General features: G+C 37.1%; 1 pseudogene; it reads left to right on the top strand.

Moving 5' to 3' along the window:
* Positions 1–2,302: 2,302 nt before the first annotated feature.
* Positions 2,303–3,487, top strand: LOC117022103 (nucleosome assembly protein 1-like 1; annotated as a pseudogene).
* The last annotated feature ends 21,178 nt before the right edge of the window (positions 3,488–24,665 follow it).

Below are 24,665 nucleotides of genomic sequence, written 5' to 3'. Positions count from 1 at the left end.
TGGGGTGGTTCTAAGACTAGAGAAGATCAGTGAAGTTAGTGACATAGTGACTATATTTCAAAGGTGGAGTTGGTTAAGAAACAAGGATACTTCAAGCAGGTGACCAGCTAGTGTACAGTTTTGAGAAGCAAACCTTGCACACAGAACCTAGAAGGGAGCACGGAGGCTAAGACAGAGGAGCAGTCTTGCAGTGTAGTAAGAACAGAATGCAGATAACAGATTGTGTACTCAAGGGAGAGGGTACAACAAAGCAATGTCCCAAAGTGCAAAAGTCAACAGACTTATTAGGACAAAAAAGAATCACAATTTTAGAACATGTGAATATGGACTAGAAAAAAAATTGTTTTGTATATACATTTCCCCTAGAAATATTAGTGTTACAGTTAGGATGATGACTACCTGGGCTAAGACTAAGCTTAAATATCCATGGCTCGAGTATTTTACCAAATCTGGATAAAAAGATATTTGCAAAAAAAAAGATATTTGCAATTAAATAGTTCCTAATTTGCTATGCATCTGAGTTATAGTGAGTGCAGCTAAGAGTCTGGCAAAAATATAGGTTATTTACTCATAAAGTGTACAGTTTTTTTAATGGATTTCAATTGTAAAACACGATTTGCATTTCCTTAGAAAAGAAATGCTCGATCAGATAACGGTGATAAATGGCACCCTTAGATATGATTTTGATGACTACTCACACTACTACCTTTCATTCTTTCTAAGAAGAGAGCTTTCCACAGCGGGTAATCCATACCTGATACCACGCCTGGTGAAATTTGCCTGCTTTCAGTCTACCTGGGCTGCAAAAGTATGGTGAATGCAGCACTGACATTGGAACTTTGTGCTTTAAGTAAGAATCTCAACTTAAAAACACATAGTATAGCATACCATGTTTCTCCAAAAATAAGACCTAGCCGGACAATTAGTGCTAATGCGTCTTTTGGAACAAAAGTTAATATAAGACCCGGTCTTATTTTTCTATAATAAAAGACCAGGTCTAGAATAGAATAGAATAGAATAGAATAGAATAGAATAATATAATATAATATAACATAATATAATAGTATAAGACCGGGTCTTATATAATATCAATATAATATAAGACACAGTCTTATGTTAATTTTTGCTCCAAAAGATGCATTAGTGCTGATTGTCCGGCTAGGTCTTATTTTCGGGGAAACACGTAGGACCATTATCCCCAATGGTACTATGTAGAACAGCTTCTCTAGAGGCAGAGCCTGAGACAGAGACTCAGGTGTGGTAATTTATTGAAGATGCACTCAGAAGGAGAAACACCCTGAAGGATTCCACCGGACAGGGAGAGGGAAGGGGCCTGAGGAAGGATGTGGTCTCTCACAAAGTCTAGACGTGGCCTGATTCACTGGAAAGGTGGGAGTCCAGGAATTTGTAGTTTGCCCAGGAGAGTCGCTCTGCCTTAGGACGTCAGTCTTGTGAGAGGAGGAATGTCATGGTCTCCCAAGCATGTCCAGGCCAAGGGCATTTCTCTGGAGATAGAAACTCATCGAAGAATATTTGCAGCACCTGTGGCCTGAATGGAATATACTGCCCAGTGAAAAGAATGTGGGCTGAGCACCCCAAAGCATCTATTACCAAAAACCAATGTATGTATATCAAGTTTAAAAAGACATTTCTATTTGAATTACTAACATTTAATGCTATGTAGTGACTGTATCATAATTTGCTTTTAATTTATTAATTCCATAAATGCATTATGTGAGATAGGAAGATAGATAGAAGATAGATAGATAGATAGATAGATAGATAGATAGATAGATAGATAGAAAGACAGATAAATTGAAACATCTACTATGGATATTAGTGGTAATATTTCACTGTTTAAATTATATTGCTGTAATGGTATGACCTGGTTCTCAGCTTAGCAAAATTATTAATGTAGGATTGTTGTCTCTGTTAGCTAAATTTATACATTTCTTTTATTCTGTTACGTAAAGATAACTGTGTCACACCAAAAAAAACAAACAAAAAAGGATAGAAACCTTAGAATATAATTCATTTTAAAGTGTTGAAAATGCATATCAAAGAAATACCAACAAGGTTTGTAATTTTGGTATTCTTCTGCCCACTATTATTGTCACAGAATGTTAAATTGCAGAATTAAAAGGTAAGGAAATGTCTTCTGTGTTACTCCAGTCTTTCTTACTAAATGGTCTTGTGATAAATATTTCTTAAGAATTTAGGTCCTTCTTACTCCTCCCTCAGCTTCCCTGAGTCACCGCTTGCAGTTCCCGGGGTCTGGCTCCCTGTGCTATCCACCAATATTTGGCGTTCTTACAACATGGCAGACATAGACAACAAAGAACAGTCTGAACTTGATCAACATTTGGATGATGTGGAAGAGGTAGAAGAAGAAGAAACTGGTGAAAAAACAAAAATCAAAGCACGTCAGCTGACTGTTCACGATACAAAATCTTCAGATTCTTGCAGCCCTCCAAGACTTTATGGAAAGAACAAAAAGATACATTGAAAGCTTGCCTAGAGTAGTTAGAAGGTGAGTCAATGCTCTCAAAAACCTTCAAGTTAAATGTACACACATAGAAGACAAGTTCTATAAGGAAATTTGATCTTGAAAGAAAGTATGCTGTTCTCTATCAGCCTTTATTTAATAAGCGATTTGAGATCATTAATGCAATTTATGAACCTACAGAAGAAAAATCTCAGTGGAAACCAGATGAGGAAGATGAAATTTCAGAGGAACTGAAAGAAAAGGCCAAGATTGAAGATGAGAAAATAGACTGAAGAAAAGGAAGACCCCAAGCGAATTCCTGAATTTTGGTTGACTGTTTTTAACAATGTTGGCCTGCTCAATAATACGATGAACCTATTCTGAAACACTTGAAAGATATTGAAGTGAAGTTCTCAGATGCTAGTCAGCTTATGAGTTTTGTCTTACAATTTCACTTTGAACCCAATGAACATTTCACAAATGAAGTGTTAACAAACATATAGGAGGAGGTCAGAACCAGATGATTCTGCTCCTTTGTCTTTTGATGGACCAGAAATTATGGCTTGTACATGGTACCAGATAGACTGGAAGAAAAGGGAAGAATGTCAATCTGAAAACCATTAAAAAGAAAGCAGGAACACAAGGGATGTGGGACAGTTCGTACTGTGACCAAAACATGACTCTAATTTTTTGCCCTTCCTGAAGTTCCTGAGAGCAGAGATCTGGATGATGATGATGCTAAAGCTATCCTTGTTGCAGACTTTGAAATTGGTCCCTTTTTACATGAGCACGTAATCCCAAGATCAGTGTTACTTTCCTGGAGAACCGACTGAAGATGATGATGATAATTATGATGAAGAAGATAAAGAAGCAGATGAGGAAGGGGAAGAAGAAGATGAGGAAAATGATCCAGACTATGATTCAAAGAAGGGTCAAAAACTTGCAGAGTGCAAGCATCAGTTAAGCAGGATGGTCTACCTTCTACTTCCCTGGAAAGGATGAATATTCATCATTTGACAAGCCCATTTCAAGTTTTTTGTTATTTTTTTGTTTGCTTGTTCTTCTTTTTGCAACCTAAAATAAAAATGTCAAATATAAAGAAAAAAAAGAATTTAGGGCCTAACATTCATGCATTAATTAATAACTATGTGCTTTCCTTGAACAGATGAAACTTTACAAATCATCACATTTTCATTTTTGTTGATTCAAGAAACTTAAACTTAAATTATTGGAAAAACTATTTTCCCAAGATTAATGATTTGTGATTTTACATTTCAGTTTTATTTAGTTCCATTAGATATGTTTTATTTTAAGAAAACTCAAAATTCATATTCTGGAAGTAGGCAGGGTATAAATTATAAATCAAATATCACAAGATAGAATGAGGCCAGCTGAAGCCTCATTCCATTTATTCTTTGGCATCTGTAGAACTCTGAAAAATACTAGCAACCCACATTGAAAACTAAATATTCCAAACATCTTCCACTCTTTCTTGAGCCAATGCTTACTTATTTTTGAGACCTCATAATTGTGTTTATTCAGATAACCCACCCAGCTTTACAAATGCAAAAAGAAATGTTGGTTCTAATGGTGAGAAAGGTTAGATATGTTTATTTCAGATTAGTGTCTGATTTAAGTTTAAGGAACAGTCTGAGAAAATAGCCACCGCTCACTAGAGTCACACTATTTATATACTCCTTCCACCCAAAAAAATAATAATAATAGAATCATTATGTGTTCTTACTATATGCACATCTGCATGAGATATACAGAGGTTACAAAAATTAAAAAGCTGCATTTACTACTCTGAAAAGAATTCACCATGAGGTCAGACAATTAAGTTCACAAACTCATTCTAGAAAAAGTGCTACATACCTCATTGCTGAATATCACTATGGTCACCTTCCAAGTACTCCCCTTGGGAAGCTATGCACTGATGCCAGTGCCTAATCCACACTTCAAAGCAATTTTGGAGCTCTTTTTCTGGAATGATCATCAGAGCTGTTGTCATATTACACTTGACATCCTGAATATCATCAAAATGTCTTTCAATATTTCCGTTACCTTCAGATAAAGAAAGAAGTCTTTGGGGCCAGATCAGGTGAGTAGGGAGGGTGTTACAATACAGTTATTTGTTTACTGGATAAAAACTCCCTCACAGACAGTGCCATGTGAGCTGGTGCATTGTCGTGATGCAAGAGCCATGAATTGGTGAAAAGTTCAGGTCGTCTAACTTTTTCACGCAGTCTTTTCAGCACTTCCAAATAGTAAACTTGGTTAACTGTTTGTCCAGTTGGTACAAATTCATAATGAATAATCCCTCTGGTACCAAAAAAGGTTAGCAACATTGTTGCAATGAGTTTGTGAACTTAATTGTCAGACCTCATATACTCAACTAGACATAGGTATGTTTTATGAAGGCTAGAAGAGAATATTTTTAAATGACACAAAAACAAGAGGTTTAAGAAATAATGTATTCTTCTGGAGAAAACCAAAGGTAAGAAGTTTTCATAGAGGTCATCATTTACACTAAGCCTTGAAGTATGAGGTAAGGAAGAAAAGGCATACTAAATAGAGGGAGTGAAAAGATTACAGTCATCAGAAACTATCTTTGAACAATTTTATATATGACAGATATGGGTGACCCAAAAATGTTGAATCATCAAGTTTCTGAAAGTACAAAGGCCAAAACATTTCCTGAGATAAAATACTAGGAACTAATAAACAGTTTCCTTTTCTCAAGATGCTGTCATAAAAATGAATTAGCTTTGACAGTTTTCAGACCTGTAATTACTTTTACACAGTTTAATATTCTAGAGGTTGTGCATGACTGGCCTAGGTTGGATCAGGCACCCACCCTTTTACCAGGGAAAGATCTGAGTCATTGATTTAAAGTCCCACTGAGACCACATCCAATGGAGAATGGAAAGGCTTCCAAAGAAAGTTGATATGCTCTACCTAGAAGAAGATGTAATCAATAATTAGAAAAAAAAACACAAACATCCTGTCCCTTGGAAGGAGAAGCCAAGTCAGTGCAAATGTTCTCTTGTCTTGTGTCTGTTCCATGTCACATATCTTAGGAATGGGAAAGAATGCTCAGATAGATAAGTTGAATCTTTATTTTCTATAATTCCCCACCTTGAGACATACTGTACTGATAGAAAATATGTTGCTTTCTACAATGGGAAAAATTCAGCAAAGGGTGAGAGCTACAGAAGCATTTCCCAGCCATTGAGATCAAGTGGTTCTCTTCCTTTGGTTCCTTGATGTATTGCTAGTGGGAAGGATAGAAAAGACATGATCCAGATTATGATAAACTATATAGATGCATGCCAAATATTGCTGGCACTCTTTAATTTTCTTGTTGGAATTAATTTTCCACCAACACTCCAGGGCAATGTGTGATAATCAAACCATCGAGTTTGCCAAGTTTTTTTTGTTTTTTTTTCCCCTTCTTCCCTCTCACTGCTTTGAAAGAAGCTTCTTCCTCCAGATAGTTTTACCACCTCCTGATGCCTGGTAGAATGTTTCATCATTTAGAGTATTGGAGTTGAAATAATGCTATAAAGAAGACTTACAGTGTAGCACTGCTTTTGTACATGTCTTTTGCTCTAATGTAGGTTCATGATCCTACAGCACAGAGGCTATGTCACGTTTCTGATGGTATCGCCAGGGTCTATGGACAATAGGCACTTCATAAACATTTTAATAAATAAGTTATAGGCCCAGTATATATTATTAGAGTTAGCGTCAGTATTCTTCATTTGTCAAACACAATGTCAAACAACACTATCAACAAGCAATCCTAAGCTGCATAGGATAGACTATGACGGGGGAATTCACATGTGTGATGAATTTAACTGTAATAATCACCTATTTTTTAAAACCTGACATTGCTGCAATCTGAATAACAGAAAAAATTGTAGGAGAAACTTACCCAAATAGCTTTTAACAATCGGATTTTCTTGTTCTGTTAAGGCAAGGTGGTTCATAAGATCTAGGAGACAAGAAGAGAAAACAGAGAAGTAAATGATTGGCATTATTAATTTATTCATAGTTGGAAATAAAAAGGTATTACAATCTTTACAAAAATGTCATTCTCTATATTTATGGTACATTTTCAGATACTTGTATCTATCATCTGTAGTTTCCCTAAAATATGCATTATACCACTCATAATGTTGCTTTGGAATACTCCAAGGAGAGAGAGCATTGCCACCATTTATTTTTTTTATAATCTTCCAAGAAAGAGGAGCTGATTCAAGTACTATGAAACATTGCTTGTTAACAAGATGGAAACTGATTGATGTAAACTTCATATTGTCTGTCATTTTCCCCTATTGTCATAATAACATAAAGATTTATTTAGAAAGTCATTAGTTTAGCAGATATTGAATAGTATGGAATTCTAGTGATGAGGTCCTGATTCCTTGAATCCCTACTCTAGACTGCATTCTTTTTTACTAACTTTCAGCTAAATATAGTAGTGCACTGACTGTCCATGGTTATCAATCAGACAAGTTCCACACATCCAGCTGGCCTTGGACAAGGCACATGTCTATAAAGGCAGTTCACGCTTGTCTTCCTGCAGCCTGCTGACCCATGGGCACTGAGGAAATATTTTGCTAGATTACATAGGCTCTTTCCCTAAAATCATTCAAGTCCTACACATTCCAATCTTCTTTGATTTTTGGATAGCTTTCCCATAAATGTGGTGGATCCAACAATAAATTGAAAATACAGAGGGTACCAAAAAAAAAAGTATCTACATTTTAAGAAAGGAAAAAACTGTATTAATTATATACCGATAACAAAAGATGAATGCAAGTCACGTTTGATTTCTGCAATTACAAGAGGTGCTCAAAGTGGTTACCATCAGCGTCCAGACACTTCTGATTACAGCAAACTACTGCTTGAGCACAGATAACAATTCTGAAAATATGTATACATTATTTTGGCACCCCCAGTATACTTATTTTAACAATGAGAGCTGAAATGTATTTTGTACTGTCAATTTGACAGGCATTGTTCTCAGTGTGTCCCATGTTTAACTCATTTAACAGGCAGCATAATACAGTGATCAAGAGCTTGTCTTCTGAAGTAGAATGCCTGAGTTCAAATCATATATCTGCAATGTGCTGCCAGTATGGTCGTGGTTAAGTTTCTTCAGTTATTAAATAGGATTAATTATAGCAGTATTTACCTTGTAGGGTTGTTATGAAGATTAGAATGAATACCTTTAAAGAACTTTGACTACCCCATGGGCCATAGTAAATACTACATGAACATGTTAAATAAAATTACAATTTTAAGTAAGTTTAAGTAGGTTTTGTTATTTCACCCATTTTATAGGTGGGAAAACTGAGGTAAATATAATCAAATACTTTGATCAAGTTTACACAGTTAGTAAGTGGTAGAGCCACATTTCTCTAAATGTGGTGTCCTGTTCTGTGTGTGATCTCAGAAGTGGATGGAATAAAATAAATAATATTTGAAAATGGCTGAGACTTTTCCAAATATTTATATATATATATATATATATATATATATATATATATATATATTCAAGAATATAAAAATGGCTTAGAATTTTCCAAATATTTTCAAAAATTAGGTATCTATGACCCAGCAATCCCTCTCCTAGGTATCTACCTAAAAGATCTGAAAACATTTATACATAAAGACACGTGTGCTCCAATGTTCATTGCAGCTTTGTTTACAGTGGCCAAGACATGGAAACAACCAAAATGTCCTTTGATAGATAAATGGATAAAGAAGTTGTGGTATATAACACAATGGAATATTATTTGGCGGTAAGAAAAGATGATATAGGAACATTTGTGACAACATGATGGATCTTGAGAGTATAATGCTAAGCGAAATAAGTCAGACAGAAAAAGCAGAGAACCATATGATTTCACTGATATGTGTTATATAAATCAAAAACAACAAAAGAACAAGACAAACAAATTAGAAACAAAAACTCATAGACACAGACAGTAGTTTAGTGGTTCCCAGAGGGTAAGGGGGGAGGGGAGTGGGAGATGAGGGTAAGGGGGATCAAATATATGGTGATGAAAGGAGAACTGACTCTGGATGGTGAACACACAATGGGATTTATCGATGATGTAATACAGAATTGTACACGTGAAATCTATGTCATTTTACTAACAATTGTCACCCCAATAAATTAATAAAAGGAAAAAAAATTAGGTATCTAGTTAGCTAGATATCAATTAGACAGAAAGGTAAAAACAAACAAATTGAAACAAATCAGTTAAATTATCTAAAATCAAAGCTATAGAAAAATATTGACTTTGGGTAGTGAACACATAATGCAATATACAGATGATGTATTATAGAATTGTACACTTGAACCTTACACAATTTTAGTAACCAATGACACCCCAATCAGTTTAATTTAAAAAGTGATAGAAAACAATATTATATTAAAATAATATTTAAAAATTACACATATAGGAGAACAATGGTAAGAATAACAACTAAGTTCTCATTATAGACAATTCAAGTGAAATAAAAATAAAAAAGATATTTACAAACTGTTAAAGAAAAATGTCAACGAAGAAATGTATATTCAATGAAAATATCCTTCATATAAGAAAGCAAAATATCTACATTTTCAGGGGAGATGTCATCAAAAATGCGGTGAGAGGTGAGCCTCTGTAAATTTCCCCTGAAATTTACAACTAATTGAACAACTATAACTCCACAAAGGACTCCCTGCACAGCAGACAGGCAGGACGAAGAGGCCCACTACTGAATTCACCTAAAGGTGGGCAAATTGCAAGAGCGGGGGAGGAGGGAAAAGGAGAAGTGCGGAGACGAAGCCTTGCAGGCACAGGATGCAGACCTAGCTCAGTGTTCTGAGCCCACTGCATCCTGGAACTACCGCAGCTGTGGGAGAAGGAAGAACTCAGATTGCTAGGGTTCCATTTATGGACCACAGGGCTGAGGGGACAGCATATAACACGGCTGACCCAATGCTCACGGCAGAGACCTTGGAGAAAAGACTGAGGGAAGAAGGCTGAAAACGGTGGTTTAAGCCGTCACTGCTGAGCAGAGAATGGAAGCCTTAGGCACTGAGACTAGCCACCCCTTCCCTACCATCCCAGAGCTTGCCCCGCCCCCACCTGTCCGGTGCTAGAAGTGGAACAGTAGCAGGGTCAGATCAAAAGAACAGAATATTTGCTATTCTGAGAACTGTGGACTGCAGACACAGATTCGCAGCCCAACTAGTTCCGGCAAAGGGGAGGGAACTGTGGAAGAAGGACCGGCTGTGGTAGTGGTGGTCGCCACCATTGCTCTGGGACATCTCTCACAACTCACCCCGCCCCTGACCCCACCTATCTGGACAGAACCCTGAAGGGGTAAACAGAACTGCTGAAACATATGGGCTCTGAATCTGGTGCAGGAAGAGCTTTGGAACTTCAAAAGCTCTCCACATACCCACACGGACACTGCGCCCTGTGACCCAGGTGAACTATAAACAGGGGAGAAGCCCGTCTCTCAGGCAATGCCCCCCATTGTGTGAAAACCTGGAAAAATGCAGAGAAAACATAGCACTACCATGTAAGAGAGAAAAAAAAGGCTGCAGTCAGAGAGAAAATAAAACATTCTACCAACAAGTACTGAAAAACAAAAGAAAGACCTCTTCCTATCAACCTGTTGCAGAAGACACTCCTGTAGATGTCTAGGTAGAGAAATAATGAATCAGCAATTGCCATGAATAACGAAGGCAACAAGACAGCTCAGAAAGAAAGTGAAAAGTCTCCAGAAAAGGAACTTAAAGATATGGAAATATGTGACTTAAATGACAGAGAATTCAAGATTGCAGTTCTGAAAAACTCCAACAAGATGCAAGAAAACACAGAAAGGCAGTTTAATGAACTCAGAAACACAATCCAAGAACAACATGAGCATTTTACAAAAGAGATTGAAATTTTAAAAAAGAACCAAATAGAGTTTCTGGAGATTAAGAACTCAATAGGAGAAATTAAGAATGAAATAATCAGCTTAGGTAGTACAGTTGAGCAGATGGAGGAAAGAATCAGTGACATTGAAGATAGAAACCTAGAAATTACATGGATGGAAGAAGAAAGAGACCTGAGAATTAAAAGAAATGAAAGAACTCTACAAGAACTTTCTGACTCCATCAGAAAGAGGAATATAAGAATAACGGGCATACCAGAAGGAGAAGAAAGAGAGAAGGGAACAGAGAATATATTCAAATTGTCGATGAGAACTTCCCAAACTTGTGGACAGAACTGGATCCTCGAATCCAAGAAGCAAATAGAACACCTAATTACCTCAATCCCAACAGGCCTTCTCCAAGGCACATTGTATTGAAGCTGTCTAAAATCAACAACAAAGAAAGAATCCTCAAGGCAGCCAGGGAAAAGAATATGGTAACCTACAAAGGAAAGCCCATTAGATTATCATCAGATTTTTCAGCAGAAACTCTACAAGTCAGGAGGGAGTGGAAACAAATATTCAAACGATTGAAAGAGAGAAATTATGAGCCAAGAATAATATATCCAGCAAAGATATCCTTTAGATATGAAGGAGGAATAAAGACCTTCCCAGACATACAGAAGCTGAGGAAATTTTCTAATACACGACCCGCAGTACAAGAAATACTAAAGGAGGCAATTCGACCACCATCAACAGGGACAATTTGTGGCAACCAAAACATAAAAAGGGGGAGAGTAAAGTCCTGAACCGGGATATGAGAATGGAGAAAGTAAGCGTACTGAAGAAAACGGAATTCTCTAAATATCAAACTTTCTTTTACATAAACTTAAGGGTAACCACTCAAGAAAAATCCAGAACTGAAATATATACTGTAATAAAAGAAGAAACAGAGGGAAACATCATAGAATACCACCACACTGAAATAATAGACAACAACAAAAAGGCAAAGAAACAATGGAGACACAGCCTTCCTTACCAGAAAACTAAAGATAGAATGACAGGAAATCCTCACATATCAATAATCACCCTAAATGTAAGTGGACTGAACACACCAATAAAAAGGCACAGAGTAGCAGACTGGATCAAAAAACTAAACCAACCATATGCTGTCTCCAAGAGATACATCTCAGCTACGAGGACAAGTATAGACACAAAGTGAAAGGGTGGAAATTGACACTCTAAGCAAATGGTATCCAGATAAATTTAAGTGTAGCAATACTGATATCAGATGAAACAGACTTCAGGGTAAAAAGGTAACAAGAGACAAAGATGGAAATTTCATAATGGTGAAGGGGTCTATACAGCAAGAAGACATAACAGTCATCAATATTTATGCCCCAATCAGGGAGCACCGAAATATACCAAGCAATTACTAACAGAACTAAAGGGAGAAATTGACCAAAACACAATTTTACTAGGGGACTTAAATACATCATTGACAGTTATGGATAGATCATACAAACAGAAAATAAATAACGAAATAGCAGCCCTAAATGATACATTGGATGAAATGGACATGATTGACAAATATAGAGCACTTCATCCTAAAACAACAGACTATACATTCTTTTCTAGTGTACATGGAACATGCTCAAGGATAGACTATATATTGGGACATAAAATCAGCCTCAGCAAATTTAAGAAGATTGAAATCATACCAAGCATATTTCCTGATCACAAGGCTTTGAAATTGGATATCAACTGCAAAAAAAAAGCAGGAAAAAACACAAACACAGATACATGGAGATTAAACAACATACTTTAAAAGAACGACCGGGTCAAAAATGAAATTAGAGGAGAGATCAAAAGATATATAGAAACAAATGACAATGAAAATATATCCTACCAAAATTTTTGGGATGAAGCGAAAGCAGTTTTAAGAGGGAAATTTATATCATGACAGGCCTATCTCAAGAAACAAGAAAAATCCCAAATAAATAACCTCATGTTACACTTTAAAGAACTAGAAAAAGAACAAATGAAACCCAAGGCCAGCAGAAGAAAGGAAATAACAAATATCAGAGCAGAACTAAATGAAATAGAGAACAAAAAGACAATAGAAAAAAATAATGTGACAAAGAGCTGGTTCTTTGAAAAGATTAACAAAATTGGCAAACCCTTGGCTAGACTCACTAAGATAAACAGAGAGAAGACACTAATTAACAAAATCAGAAATGAAAAAGGGGAAGTTATCACGGACACCACAGAAATACAAAGGATACAAAGGATCATCCAAGAATACTATGAAGGACTATATGGCACCAAATTCAATAACCTAGAAGAAATGGACAAGTTCTTAGAAACATATAGCCTTCCGAGGCTGAACCATTAATAACTGGAAAGTCTAAACAGACCGATCACCAGTAACGAAATTGAATAAGTCATCCAAAACCTTCCCAAAAGAAAAAGTCCTGGACCAGATGGCTTCACTAGTGAATTCTATCAAACCTTCAAAGAGTATCTAATACCAATCCTGCTCAAACTCTTCCAAAAAATTGAAGAAGAGACAGTACTCCCTAACTCATTTTATGAGGCCAACATTTCCCTGATCCCCAAACCTGGTAAGGACAACAAAAAAAAGAAAACTACAGACCAATATCTCTGATGAATACAGATGCAAAAATCCTAAACAAAATTCGAGCAAATCGAATACAACAATGCATTAAAAAGATTATTTATCACGACCAAGTGGGGTTCATCCCAGGCGCACAAGGATGGTTCAACATCCGCAAATCCTTCAATGTGATACATCACATAAACAAAATAAAGGACAAAAATCATATGATTATATCAATTGATGCAGAAAAAGCATTTGACAAGATACAACATCCATTTATGATTAAAACACTTAATAAAATAGGTATAGAAGGAAAATACCTTAACATAATAAAGGCCATATGTGACAAACCCTCAGCTAATCTCATAATTAATGGTGAAAAACTGAAGCCCGAGTAACGTCATAGGAATGGTGGCAGTAGGGCGCACTTTTTGAGGTCTCCTCCGGATCTTATCACAAATGGGACATATAACCCATCAAAAGACTCTGGGCTCATCACACAGAACAGCTAAGTGACTCGTACAAGGATTACTTGCAGGCGGGCAAATTGGGCGAGCAGGGGAAGAGGGAAGGGAGCGGAGGGGAGACGTGGGGAGAGGCGGCCTGCATCTGCGGCTGCAGGGATGCGGTCCACAACTGCAGCGGTGGAAACCTGTTCCGCACCTGTGGCTGTGGGGACGCGGCCCGCACCCTCGGTTGTGGAGACTCGGCCGGCATCTACGGCGGCGGTAGAAACACTGACGGCCTCCGCAGCTGCAGATACACAGGGGATCCCAGGATGAAACAAAGAGCACAGAAGCCAGGAGGTGGGCTCTTTCCCTGCGTCCCACAGCTGATCTCTCCCGCCAAGGGGGCAGCATATCCAGCATTTGAGGCAATAACCTCAGCTGGGACCTCCAGTTAGGCCCCACGCTGGACAAAGGACACAAACTCAATACCTCGGCCCCTCCCCCCCAACCTTCCAGAGACTTAAACTGGCCCCTGAACTGAGGAGTAGTGTCAGATTACAGAGGAGCCATAGTGCTCAGGTTCTGGGAAGACTGGCAGGCAGCTCTGACCTAGGGAAGAGGCTGGGAAGAGTGTGATTTTTGCTGGGCTAAGAGAGAAGTGACTCCTCTACCCCCAGCCACCACCTTTTCTGGCCTGCAAGAAGAGTGTGACATGGCTGGGCTGGGAGAGAGAAGACCCCTCCATCCCCAGCCCCCACCCTTTCTGGCCTGCCTAGGGCGGGCAAATACAACTGCGGAGGCACTCCCAGGAATCAGCAGTAAGCGGCAGAGGCAGCTCCCGGCTTTCAGCAGCTCAGAAATTTCCTGCCCGCCACACACACACACACACACACACACAGACACACACACACACACTCACACACACACACACGGAAGAAGTGCCCTAAGACTCAGGAGAACTGGACACAGGACTGGCGGTGCTACTCTCAGTGTGCATATGTGCAGGCAAGGGCAGAAACTGCACTGACTTTGTAAAACTACCATCCAGACCCCTCAGCCCCACGCATCTGAATCTGCAGTCCCAACGTCACTCTGGGCACCAGGTGACTGGCTCTGCCTGCACAATACGCAGGGGACTCTTTGGTACAGCAGAGGGCAACCTGGAGATTACTTGGTGGGCTTAAACCAAGACTGGTGCTGCTTTTTGTTTTGTTTTGTCTTTATATCTTTGATATCTTTGCCTGTGTTGAGTTGCAGTTGTCATTTGGTTTTATATGTGAAGGTATTTGAATTTTTCTTTGTTGTTGTCGTTGTTGTTGTGCTTGGTGATTTGCTTTGTTCTGAAATTGCCCTACCAGGGACCAGCTTAAGAGGCACAAGATTCAACATATCCAGAAGCCAACTCCAGACCAAACCAGAGTACTACCGGGTGTGACCTACAAGTCACACACCCAGAGGGAATTCTCTACAGGCACAAGAGCCCATAGAGGCCAAACCACATTTAAGCAGTCAACCCTCACGCAGCAGAACACCCTGCGGTGGGCAGAGCCAAGTCTCACAACTAGTCAGCCTATGAGTCAACCCCACCTACTCACAAGCAAAAAGCAATTAAAGATCTTCTTGAACAGTTCAATATACACAACACAAGAGTCACCTTTGGAGCACACGCAGAGGAGAAGAACGAAGTAGTGCAAGTCAAATATAAAGGACACACACTACAGAAAATAACCCAGCAAGAACTAAGGACTCTACGGGATCTACCTAATATATCAAAGCAAACACAGAGAGTCAGCCAGAATGGGGAAACAAAGAAACATGTCCCAAATAAAAGAACACAAGAAACCTCCAGAAGTGGAACCAAATGAAACAGAGGTAACCAACCTATCAGAGACAGAGTTCAGAACACTGATGATAAGAATGTTTAAGGAGCTTAGAGACGACATAAAGAAGGATGTAGAAATCATAACGAACAACCAGTTAGAACTAAAGAACACAATTACTGAAATAAACAACTCACTTGAAGGAATTAACAGCAGGTTAGATGAAGCAGAGGACTGAATCAGCGACTTAGAAGACAAGTTAGCAGAGATCACCCAAACAGAACAACAGAAAGAAAAAAGGATAAAAAACAATGAAGATGGTTTAAGAGACCTCTGGGATAACATCAAGCACAACAACATGTGCATCATAAGAATACCAGAAGGGGAAGAGAGGAAGCAAGGGATTGAGAACATATTTGAAGTAATAATGTCCGAAAACTTCCCTAACCTGATGAAGGAAACCAACATATAAGTGCAGGAAGTGCAGAGAGTTCCAACCAGGATAAACCCAAACAGGTCCACACCAAGACACATTATAGTTAAAATGGCAACGCTGAAAGACAAAGAGAGAATCCTGAAAGCAGCAAGAAAAAGACAGAGGGTTATATACAAGGGAACACCCATAAGACTATCAAATGACTTTTCTATAGAATCATTGAAGGCCAGGAGGGAGTGGCAGGAGATACTCAAAGTGATGGAAAACAAAGGCCTACAACCTAGATTGCTTTATCAAGCAAGGCTGTCATTTAAAGTTGATGGAGAGATAAAGAGCTTCCCAGAAAAGAATAAGCTAAAGGAATTTATTACCACCAAGCCAGCATTGCAAGAAATACTAAAAGGACTTCTGTAAATAAAAGAAAGATGAAAAAAACCTAAGTACAAATTTAAAAATGGCAATAACTATGTACCTATCAATAATCACTTTAAATGTAAATGGATTAAATGCTCCAATCAAGAGACACAGGGTGGCTGAGTAGATAAGAAAGCAAGACCCTTGTATATGCTGTATACAAGAGACTCACCTCAGATGAAAAGATATACACAGGCTGAAAGTGAAGGGTTGGAGTAAGATATTTCATGCAAATGGAAATGAGAAAAAAGCTGGAGTTGCAATACTTATATCTGACAAAATAGACTTTAAAATGAAGAACATACTAAAAGACAAAGATGGGCACTATATAATAATAAAGGGATCAATCTGACAAGAGGACATAACCCTAGTAAACATCTATGCACCCAACATAGGAGCACCTAAATATATAAAACAGATATTGACTGACATAAAGACAGAGATCAACACTAACACTATCATAGTCGGGGACTTCAACACACCTCTGACAACAAGGGACAGGTCTTCCAGGCAGAAAATCAATATGGAAACAACAGCTTTAAATGATACATAGGACCACTTGGATTTAATCGATATTTTCAGAGCATTTCACCCCAATGCTGCAAAATACACATTCTTCTCAAGCGCACATGGAACATTTTCCAAGATAGACCATATGTCAGGCCACAAAACAAGTCTTAATAAATTTAAGAAAATTGAAATCATACCAATTGTCTTCTCTGACCGTAGTGCTACGAAATTAAAAATGAACTACAGGAAAAAAAACGGAAGACACACCAATTCATGGAGACTGAATACAATGTTATTAAATAATGAATGGGTCAAGCAAGAGATCAAGGAAGAAATCAAAAGATATCTCGAGACAAACGAAAATGAAAACACGACAACCCAAAATCTATGGGATGCCGCGAAAGCAGTCCTAAGAGGGAAATTCATAGCATTGCAGGCCGACCTAAAGAAACAAAAAACAACACTAATCAACAGTTTATCTTCACACTTAAGGGATCTGGAAAAAGAACAGCAAAATAAGCCCAAAGGGAGCACAAAGGAAGAGATAATAAAGATCAGAGCAGAAATAAATGAAATAGAAACCAGAAAAACAATACAAAAAAATCAATGAATCCAAGAGTTGGTTCTTAGAGAAGGTAAACAAAATTGACAAACCTTTAGCCAGACTCATTAAAAAAGAGAGAGAGAGGACCCAAATTAATAAAATCAGAAATGAAAGAGGAGAAGTGACAACGGACACCGCAGAAATACAAAAAGTATTAAGAAATTACTATGAGCAGCTATATGCCAACAAATTTGACAATCTGGAAGAAATGGACAATTTTCTAGAGGCGTACAACCTTCCAAGGCTAACTCAAGAAGAAACAGAAAACCTGAATAGACTGATTACCACCACGGAAATTGAATCAGTAATCAACAATCTCCCAACAAACAAAAGCCCTGGACCAGATGGCTTTACAGGTGAATTTTACAAAATGTTCAAAAAAGAATTATCACCTATTCTCCTCAAGCTCTTCCAAAAAATCCAGAAGGAGGGAAGACTCCCAAACACTTTTTACAAAGCCACTATCACCCTGATCCCAAAATCAGACAAAGACACCACAAAGAAAGAAAACTACAGGCCAATATCACAATGAACATAGATGCAAAAATCCTCAACCAAATATTAGCGAACAGAATTCAGCAATACATTAAAAAGATCATACACCATGATCAAGTGGGATTCATCCCTCGTATGCAAGGGTGGTTTAACATCCGCAAATCAATTAATGTGATACACCACATTAACAAAATAAAAAATAAAAATCAATGATCATATCAATAGATGCAGAAAAAGCATTTGATAAAATCCAGCAGCCATTTATGATAAAAAACTCTTAAGAAAATGGGAATAGAGGGATCATATCTCAACATAATAAAGTCCATTTATGATAAACCCACAGCTAACATCACACTCAATAGGGAAAAGCTAAAACCATTCCCCCTAAGATCAGGATCAAGGCAAGGTTGCCCACTTTCTTCACTTCTATTCAACATATTGCTGGAAGTTCTAGCCACAGCAATCAGACAAGAAAAAGAAATAAAAGGCATCCAAATTGGTAAGGAGGAAGTAAAATTGTCATTATATGTAGATGATATGATACTATATACAGAGAACCTTAAAGACTCCACCAAGAAGCTATTAGAGCTGATAGATGAATTTAGTAAAGTAACAGGATACAAAATTAATATTCAGAAATCAGTTGCATTTATATATACCAATAATAAAATATCAGAAGGAGATATTAAGAAAACAATCCCATTTACAATTGCTTCAAAGACTATAAAATACCTGGGAATAAATTTAACCAAAGAAGTAAAAGATCTGTATTCAGAAAATTATAAGACAGTGAAGAAAGAAATGAAAGAAGATACAAGTAGATGGAAACACATACCATGCTCATGGATAGGAAGAATTAATATAGTTAAAATGTCCATACTGCCTAAGTCAATATACAGATTCAGTGCAATTCCTGTCAAACTACCAAGGACATTATTCACAGAAATAGAACATATAATCCTAAAATTTATATGGAACCATAAAAGATCCCGGATAGCCTCGGCAATCTTGAGAAATAAGAACAAAGTGGGAGGTACAAAGATACCTGACATCAAATTATACTAGAAGGCTACAGTAATTAAAACAGCATGGTACTGGCATAAAAACAGACACATAGATCAATGGAACAGAATATAGAGCCCAAAAATAAATCCATGCCTATATGGTCATTTAATCTACGACAATGGAAGTAAGAATTTACAGTGGGGTAAAGACAGCCCATTCAATAAATGGTGCTGGGAAACCTGGACAGACACATGCAAAAAAATGAATCTGGATCACCTCCTTACACCATATACAACAATAAATGCAAAATGGATTAAAGGCTTAAATGTAAGATCTGAAACCATAAAATTCCTAGAAGAAAACATAGGCAAAAACTTTACAGAAATTACCCGGAGTAAAATTTTTACTGATATATCCGCTGGGGCAAGGGAAGTAAGAGAAAAAATAATCATGTGGGATTACATCAAACTAAAAAGTTTTTTCACAGCAAAGTAAACTATCAATAAAACAAAAAGGGATCCTACTGAATGGGAGAAGATTTTTGCCAATGGTATATCCGATAAGGGGTTAATATCCCAAATTTATTAAAAACCTACTCAACTCAACTCCAAAAAAATGGACAACCCAATTAAAAAATGGGCAGAGGACATGAAGAGACATTTTTCTAAAAAGGACCTACAGATGGCAGAGACATATGAAAAAATGCTCAGCCTCACTAATCATTGGAGAAATGCAAATAAAAACCACAGTGAGATACCACCTATCTTAGTCAAAATGGCTATCATCAATAAATCAACAAACAAGTGCTGGTAAGGATGTGGAGAAAAGGGAACCCTTGTGCACTGTTGATGGGATTGCAGATTGGTACAGCCACTATGGAAAACAGTATGGAGGTATCTCAAAAATCTGAAAATGGAACTAACTACCTTATGACCCAGCAATTCCACTCCTAGGTATCCATCTGGAGAAATCCAAAACTCTAATTCAAAAAAAATTTATGCACCCTTATGTTTATTGCAGCAATATACACAATAGCCAAGACATGGAAACAACCGAAATGCCCATCAGTAGACGACTGGATTAAGAAGCTCATTTATACAATGGTACATTTATACAATGGAGTATTACGCATCCATAAAGAAGAATGAAATCTTACCATTTGCAACAATGTGGATGGATCTAAAGAACATTATGTTAAGTGAAATAAGTCAGACAGAGAAAGACAAATACCATATGATCTCACTTATATGTGAAATCTAAAGAAAAGAATAAGTGAATGAACTAATCAGAAACAGTCTCAGAGACATAGAGGAAAAACTGAGGGTTTGCAGATGGGAAGCAGGGATGGGAATAGGGGAAGGTGAGGGGATTAGAAAGCACAATCAGTAACTACAAGATGGCCACGGGGATACGAAAGTAAATTTGGGGAATGTAATCAATAATGTTGTAAAGATTTTGTAGGGTATCCGATGGACACTTGGCTCATTAGGGAGAACACCTCAGAGATGATGTAGATGCCTGATCACTGCACTGTACACCTGAAGCTGAAGCTGAACAATAATGAATGTGTGTGTGTGTGTGTGTGTGTGTGTGTGTGTGTGTGTGTGTGTGTGTGTATTTACAAAAAGCAGAGTACAGCATTAGGAATAGAGACAGTGGAAATGTAATGGCTGTGTGTGATGTCAGAGGAGTAGTGGACGGGAGGAGAAAGGTGGTCACTGTGTGAGGTATATAAATGATAAATGTCTATCTATTACATTGTTTTATGCACCTGTAACTAATAAAAATGGTTAAAAATAAAATAAAATAAATGTAATAACAATGCAATACTCTTCATAAAAAGAAGGCAGGAATGAGAAAGTGGAAGAAAAAATAATGATAAGTAGGAAAAAACTCATGAAACAGTAGGTATAGAATCAACTATATCAAAATTGAATGAACTGATAACTCCAAATGAAAGGTTCTATTTTATAAAATGGTAAATCACAACTATACGCTATTTATAAGATTTGCACTTAGTTATAAAAGTAAAGTATAGCAAGTGATATACAATAAAACACTAATCCTAAAAAATCTTAAGTGAGTATACAACATCAGACAAACTATGTACTATAAGACAGTCTTGTAGAATCTTATAGATGAGAGAAATTTCATAATGATAAAACTGTCATTTAATCAAGAAGACATACCTTTCAAAAAGTATATGCACTTTTTATACTGCCAATAACCAGTTAAAAATTAAATTATAACAATAATACCATTTATCATTTTGACAAAAACTTGGATTACTTGCAGATACTTCAACAAAATAGATGCAAAGTTCTACATAGAAAAGTAGAGATATTTTTAAGGGAAATTAAAGTTAAGTCCTAAATAAGGAGAAATACACAATGGTCATGGATTGGAAGATAATATTGTAAAGTTGTTCAGCTTTCAAAAATTGATCTATAGATACAAAGAAATCCTAATCCAAAGCGTTCTGTGTAGAAATTGATGATTCAAAACTAAGCGTTGGTTCTTTGAAAAGATAAATAAAATAAACAAATCTTCAGCCAAACTCATCAAGAAATAAGAGAGAGAGCCCAAATAAGTAAAACTATAAATGAAAGAGAAGTTACAACCAACACCACAGAAATACAAAGAATCATTAAAGAATACTAAGAATGAGAAACGGATAAATTTCTAGAAGTATATAACCTTCCAAGACTGAACCAGAAAGAAATACAAAATCCAATCAGATCAATTACGAGCAATGAACTGGAAGCAGTAATCAAAAAACTCAAACAAATAAAAGTCCAGGAACAGATGGCTTCATAGGTGAACATTTAAACATTCAAAGAATTAATACCTGTCCTTCTTAACATATTCAAAAAATTGAAGATGAAGGAGTGCTTCCATACTAAATTGTAAATACTTATTTTAGTATAATAGGAACATTTGGGCAGGAAATAAACAGAAATATGACCAACAACAATAATACCAAATACTACGAATAGAACTTTGGAATGTTTATTGATAAAAATAGCAGAGAAGGAGGGATACAACTATAATCCATGCAACATTAGGCATTAAGTGATTAAACCGTAACAATTCGAAATGCTGGAGTTTTTTTGAGGCAGGAGGAGTTTAATGGTGTTAAATGCAAAAGGGTAATCTATTTCAAAAACTCTACAAAATAGGAAAGGTATTAATATTTTCTGACAAGATACATTTAAAAATCCCTGTCATTTTCAGAAGGTTCACTACTAACACTGCCATCATCATCCTCATAAAAGAATGTTGTCATAGGTCATATGTACTTAGGTGGAAATAAAGCATGTTTAATCTATTTTATGAATTAAAAGCAGTGATTCAAGAGTTAGGTCTCTGAAGCTAGATAGCCATGTGTAGATTTGGATGGGATAAGAATGGCAGGAAACATGTCAAGGGGAATACAGTGAAGGCCATCAACACTTCATGGGCAAGCAGACACTGAAAGCTAATTAAAAATAAATGTCAAGGACATAATGGGTTTGAGATGTTACTTTACATGTAACCACACAAGATATCCTGCCACATTTTCATGGATTCTGGCGGAAGACATGAGACTATCAGTCAAAGACAAAGGACTTGATTACTCATGGAACAGCAAGCAGCGTGAATTTCAGGTCTGCACTATGGTCTCTCAACGCCGGTTCCCCTAGAAGTGATGCAGAGCAGCCCAGATGCATCTTGTGCACTCAGTGGATTTCGTCACAGCTGAGAAATCTGAATTCATCAAAACCTGAATGTTTTATAATGGGCATCAAGGAAATCTGCCCAATCTTTGCCCAAAGGGAAACATTATTTTTGTTACACTGAGCAGACAAAAAACCCTGCCCTCTGTTCCAGACAGTAGAAGACAAAGCCTGCTCTCCGATCTATTGTTTAAGGCTATTTACTACAGAAATATCCTTGAAAATGTAGTCACAGATGTCCAGAAATATAAAAAAACCCATGGAGAGAATATCATCCAACAATAAGTACAGGTATAGAAACAGACATAAAGGCACTGATAATGTGCTCTCTGATATTTCACTATATGTAAATATTTATAATAACTTAAGTGACATTTTCATTATAAAATATACAGAAGGCCATTTTCAAAATACTAGTTTTGCTATCTTTATAAAGTATTACTAGGAATTATTTTTGTAACAAGAGAATATAAAATATCTATTGTTACGTCATTTTATACTTTCCTGGAGTTTCTGACTATTTTGGGAATAGCTGAGAAAAGAGTTTACTTTTAAAACAAGTACTCTACAGAAACACATTAAGAATAAAGAACAATATTGCTGCAGATTTCCATGTAGATTTCCATGTAGATTGGTTTCCGGTATTAGACATGATAACTGGGATCACAGTAATATGGAGATCCAAGTAAATTGCAATAGCGAATTGAGCCAATTGTCTCAAAGTTTTAGGAAAAAAAAAAGACTGTTTTGGTGAATTATTCATATTCATTAGTTCAATAAACATTTCTCAACTTGTGACACACACTACATAGGAGCTAGATAAAGAATTAAGTGAATGAGACAGCCCTTATTTTCATGAATTTTAGAGGAATACACAAATGGACTACTAAATAACTTCATTTGCTATTGTGTTAATCATTGAAGGTAACCAAGGATAATAGAATAATGATTTTGGTGCTGATCATGTATCACCATCACTGGCGAGGAGGTGCACAGAGCAGAAGCAGCAGGAAAGCCCCCCACAGCCCCTTTCCATTCACATGTTCTGTGGGGAGCAGACGGGGCCTGCTGGCTGACGCCTTTCCACCAGGGCTCTCCTTGTTGGCATTAGGAAACAGTTCTTCCTTTGAGGCTCTGGTTTAGGTGGGTGTCCTGCTCTGCCAGGCCAGGAAAATGATGTGAAGAACAAATGCCTAATTCTTACTGTTAAGGTTTGATGTGGAAGTACAGCTGCAGTGATATATATTTTTATCATCACTTTCATGTTGTTAAATACAGTGAACACTATTTTATTATCTGTTCCATATAAAGTGGAAATTTAAAAAAAACTAGTGACTAGGTGGAATTTTTTATTACAATGATCATAGATGGAAAGATTTGAAATCTGAGAGAAAAGCAAATATGAGAAGATCTGGGAAAGAGCTTTCTGGCAAAAGTAACAGCACTCTAAAGGTCTTGACCTGAAATAACCTCAGAATATTCAAGGAACAGCAAGAAGGCTGGAGAGGAATGGAAGAGAAGGATGATAGGTAATATAGGCAGAACTTGGGGGTTAGGGGGAGGGTGGTAGGCTAAGGATCCCAATTTGATCGACGTGAATTGTTTTCTATCTGACCAGAGAAGCTTTTCTCCTTTATTCAAATAACAAAGCTCCTCTTTCCTATGGAACTGACCTGTCTACCCAGGTTAAAAGGATACGCAGATGAACCAAACCTGCACAAACTATGTTTAATCCCCTAGCTATAGTAATTGGTTTAGGGGACACCTTATCTAAACCAGGTCAATCAGAGGCATCTTGGGACTTCTCTTATGGAGTTATTACAAGAAAATATTTATTTTACCTGTCTGAAGAATAAAACTGAAAGACCTAAACCTACGACACGAAAAGAGAGGCTGGGCCTTAATAGTATTCAAGACTTAGAGTCCAACCATGATATATATCAGAGCCAAAGACAATTACATACACCAGGACATACTGCGTATTGATTAAGTTGACTTGAGTTGAGTTTAATAATTTGCAACTGAAAAAGTCTTGGCTAATATGCCCATGAATGCTTACCCAGCCGCAAATATACCATTTATTCTTTCCTTGACATTTTAGCAGAGTAATCTGGGAAGTCCTCAGAAAGTCCCCATTTGCCACACTGGTTGACTTAATGCAAAATACAGTTCCAACATTGAA

The sequence above is a fragment of the Rhinolophus ferrumequinum genome, chromosome 5, assembly GCF_004115265.2.
Source record: "Rhinolophus ferrumequinum isolate MPI-CBG mRhiFer1 chromosome 5, mRhiFer1_v1.p, whole genome shotgun sequence".
Classification (NCBI taxonomy): Eukaryota; Metazoa; Chordata; class Mammalia; order Chiroptera; family Rhinolophidae; genus Rhinolophus; species Rhinolophus ferrumequinum.
Note: the sequence above shows the minus strand (reverse complement) of the source record. Positions and strands in the feature narration are given on the sequence as shown.